This window comes from Phoenix dactylifera, unplaced genomic scaffold (assembly GCF_009389715.1).
Source record: "Phoenix dactylifera cultivar Barhee BC4 unplaced genomic scaffold, palm_55x_up_171113_PBpolish2nd_filt_p 001683F, whole genome shotgun sequence".
Taxonomy (NCBI): domain Eukaryota; kingdom Viridiplantae; phylum Streptophyta; class Magnoliopsida; order Arecales; family Arecaceae; genus Phoenix; species Phoenix dactylifera.
The window spans coordinates 49,818-54,739 of record NW_024068982.1 but is presented as its reverse complement, the minus strand read 5'-3'; positions in this window follow the sequence as shown (position 1 = coordinate 54,739).

Sequence of the window (4,922 nt, the reverse complement as noted above, 5' to 3'; positions counted from 1 at the left end):
GACCCACCTATGGCCCGGGTCCTTTTGGACCCTACCAAGTCCTCCTTGATCCTAGTATTCTCCAATAAGGGGTCCACCTAATTAGTAAAGGTTGTAATGCATAATGGGCCAAACATTGATATCACTAGTTATAGACTCACAATCTAAAGACTTAAGTTATTAGGAGGAGGACTCGCCGTCTAATGAAGGGCCCACCGGACTAATAAAGGTTATGACGCATAATGAGCCTAGCTCTAATACCACTTGTCATGGATTGTAGCCTAAAAACTTAAGTAATCGAAAGGAGGACTCGCCTAAACTAAACTTATGGGAAACCCCTTTTAATAGTTAATATGGGACTATGACAACCTTCCCCACCCAATCTCATAATGCTCTCATCCCGGTTAGCTCTTACTCGAGAGAGGTGGCTTAGGTCCTACTCATCCTGAGCAGTCCTCCTCGATTTAAGTATCCCTTGGTGAGGTGTCCATATAACTAATAAAAGTTGTGACACATAATTGGCTTGGCTTTGATACCATTTGTTATAGACTCACAACCCAAAAGCTTAAATTATTGGAAGGAGGATTGGACTAGGCTTATAAACCTAGATAGCATCCTCTTTATTAATCTATATAGGACTATGACACTTGACATACATTTTGAAAAATCGTTATATGCAAAAAAGATTATAAAATAAAATACAAATTAGAAAAGATGGAGAGAGAGAAAGAGAGAGAGGGAGTGAGAGAGAGAGAGAGGGTTCTTAGTGCCAGACTCTCTTTAAAATTTGATGAGTTAGATGATGCTAAGCAATGCATGGGTTATCTTACTTTAACTTTTATGGCATTTTCAAACCGATGAATGCTATACAATTGGTAGACCCACCCATGGCCCAGATCCTTTTTGACCCTACCAAGTCCTCCTTGATCCTAGTATTCTCCAACGAAAGGTTCACCTAACTAGTAAAGGTTGTAATACGTAATCGGCCAAACAATGATATCATTAGTCATGGACTGACAACCTAAAAGCTTAGGTTAATAGGAGGAGGACTGACCCTCTAGTAATGGTCCCATCTGACTAATAAAAATTCTGACGTATAATGAGGCAAGCTCTGGTACCACTTATCATTGATCATAGCCTAAAAACTTAAGTTATCAGAAGGAGGACTCGCCTAAACTAAACTCATGAGAAAAGTCAATATGGGAATGTGACAATCTTTTCCACCCAATCTCATAATGCACTCATCATGGTTAGCTCTTATTCGAGAGAGGTGGCTTGGGTCCTACTCATCCCTACCAGTCCTCGATCTAACTATCCTTTAGTGAAGGGCCATATAACTAATAAAGGTTGTGACACATCATGGGCTTGGCTTTGATACCTTTTATTACAAACTCACAACCCAAATGCTTGAACTATTGGGAGGAGGATTGGACTAAGCTTATAAACCTATATGCCACCCTTTTTATTAATCAATATAGGACTATGATACTTGACATACATTTTGGAAAATCATTATATACAAAAAAGATTATAAAATAAAATACAAATTAGAAAAGATGGAGAGAGAGAGAGAGAAGGAGAGAGAGGGAGTGAGAGAGAGGGAGTGTTCTTAGTGCCAGACTCTTTTTAAAATAGGATGAGTTAGATGGTGCTAAGCAATGCATGGGTTATCTTACCTTAACTTTTATGGCATTTTGAAACTGATGAATGCTATACAATTGGTAGACCCACCCACGGCCCGGGTCCTTTTTGACCCTACCAAGTCTTCCTTGATCCTAGTATTCTCCAATGAGAGATCCACCTAACTAGTAAAGGTTGTAATGCATAATGGGCCAACCATTGATATCACTAGTTATGGACTCACAACCTAAAAACTTAAGTTATTAGGAGGATGACTGGCCCTCTAGTGAAGGGCTCACCTGACTAATAAAGGTTCTGACACATAATGAGCCTAGCTCTGATACCACTTGTCATGGATCGTAGCCTAAAAACTTAAGTTATCAGGAGGAGGACTCGCCTAAACCAAATTCATGGAAAACCCCTTTTAATAGTCAATGTGGGACTATAACAATCTTCCCCACCCAATCTCATAATACTCTCATCATGGTTAACTCTTACTTGAGAGAGGTGGCTTGGGTCCTACTCATCCCTATCAGTCTTCCTCGATCTAAGTATCCCTTGGTGAGGGGTCCATATAACTAATAAAAGTTGTGACCCATCACTGTTTTGGTTTTGATACCATTTGTTATAAACTCATAGCCCAAGTGCTTCAGATATTGGGAGGATGATTGAACTAGGCTAATAAATCTATATGACACCCTTTTTATTAATCAATATAGGACTATGACACTTGACATACATTTTGAAAAATCATTATGTACAAAAAAGATTATAAAATAAAATACAAATTAGAAATGATGGAGAGAGAGAAAGAGAGAGAGGGAGTGAGAGGGAGAGAGAGAGAAGGTTCTTAGTGCCAAACTCTCTTTAAAATATGATGAGTTAGATGATGCCAAACAATGCATGGGTTATCTTACCTTAACTATTTTGCCATTTTGAAATCGATAAATGCTATATAATTGGTAGACCCACCCATGGCCCGGGTCCTTTTTGCCCCTACCAAGTCCTTCTTGACCCTAGTATTCTCCAATGAGGGTTCCACTTAACTAGTAAAGGTTGTGATGCATAATGGGCCAAACATTGATATCACTAGTCATGGACTCACAACCTAAAAATTTAAGTTGTTAAGAGGAGGACTGGCCCTCTAGTAAAGGGCTCACCTGATAATAAAGGTTCTAACGCATAATGAGCCTAGCTCTAATACCACTTGTCATGGATCGTAGCCTAAAAACTTAAGTTATCGGAAGGAGGACTCGCCTAAACTAAACTCATGGGAAACCCCTTTTAATAGTCAATGTGGGACTATGACAATCTTTCCCATCCAATTTCATGATGCTCTCATCATGGTTAGCTCTTACTCCAGAGAGATGGCTTGGGTCCTATTCATCCCTACCAGTCATCCTCGATCTAAGTATCCCTTGGTGAGGGGTCCATATAACTAATAAAAGTTGTGACACATAATTGGCTTGGCTTTAATTACATTTGTTGCAAACTCATTGCCCAATTGCTTAAACTATTGGGAGGAGGATTAGACTAGGCTAATAAATCCATATGGCACCCTTTTTATTAACCAATGTAGGACTATGACACTTGACATACATTTTGGAAAATCGTTATGTACAAAAAGATTATAAAATAAAATACAAATTAGAAATGATGGAGAGAGAGAGAGAGAGAGTGAGAGAGAGGGAGGGTTCTTAGTTCGAGACTCTCTTTGAAATATGATGAGTTAGAGGTTGCTAAGTAATGCATGGATAATCTTACCTTAATGTTTATGGCATTTTGAAACCAATGAATGTTATACAATTGGTACCCACCCACGGCCTGGGTCCTTTTTGACCCTACCAAGTCCTCCTTGGCCCTAGTATTCTCCACTGAGGGGCCTACCTAACTAGTAAATGTTGTAATGCATAATGGGCCTAAGTCTGATATCACTTGTCATAGACTAACAACCCAAAAACTTAAGTTATTGGGGGGAGAACTGGCCTCTAGTAAAGGGCCGACCTGACTAATAAAGGTAGTGACGCATAATGAGCCTAGCTCTAATACTATTTGTTATGGATCACAACCTAAAACGCTAAGTTGTTGGGAGGATTGGCCTCAACTAAATTCATGTGAAACCCTTTTTGTTAGTCAATGTGGGACTATGGTAGTCTTCCCCACCCTATCTTATAATGCTCTCATCATGGTTAGCTCTTACTCGAGAGAGGGTGGCCCACTCATGCCTTGTGTCCTACTCATCTCTACCAGTCCTCCTCGATTCAAGTATCCCTTGGTAGGGGGTGCATATAACTAATAAAGGTTGTGACACATAATGGGCTTGATTTTGATACCATTTATTACGAACTTATAACCCCAAAGCTTAAACTATTGGGAGGAGGATTGGACGAGGCTAGTAAACCCATATGACATCCTTTCTATTAATCAATATAGGACTATGACACTTGACACACATTTTGAAAAATCATTATGTACAAAAAGAAAAGGATTGTAAAATAAAATACAAATTAAAAATATTAGAGAGATAGAGAAAGAGAAAGAGAGAGTGAGAGAGAGGGAAGGTTCTTAATGCCAGACTCTCTTTAAGATATGATGAGTTAGAGGATGCTAAGCATTAGGAGTTATCTGGAGAGGCATCCATCAAACTCTTTTTTCTTTTCTTTCTTTTATTTTGGAGATTCAACGTGAGAGAGACCGAAAATATAGTTAATATCTATTTCTTCTGGATAGTTGATATGTTAATGAATCACTTAAGATGGGTGAAAAAAGCAAGAAAGAGAAGGATTGTTCATGTATATAACAAAAGCTGATATATATATATATATATATATATATATATATATATATATATATATATATATATGTGTGTGTGTGTGTATATATTGAGAGAGAGAGAGAGAAGAGAGAGGGAGAGACTACGCTCCATTCGAATGGATTTGAAAGCAAATCTGGTCGCTTGCAAAGCTGTCCAACCCTGCACCAATCCCCAAGTAATAAGGATCCTAGTTAATACTTAATAGGTTAATGGAAGCCATTAAGGAAAAAAAAAGGCATAATAAGTCACTCATACACTCTTTCCCTTTCTCTCTATTACAGTGCTATATTTCATTAAAAAAAAAAAAGCACTTCATTAGTTGCTGGGATACCAGCATCAAGTTTCAAAGAAAAGCACTTTATTAATTTTTGGGACCTACATCTTTGATATTTCTATGGTGTTTTTTTTATCATTCTAGATTAAGTGTGTATCCGGGAGTGTTTATGTTTATTGATAATTGGTTAGTGTTTATGCTTCAGGCGCTTCTATTTATTTCTAAAGAGGAGCG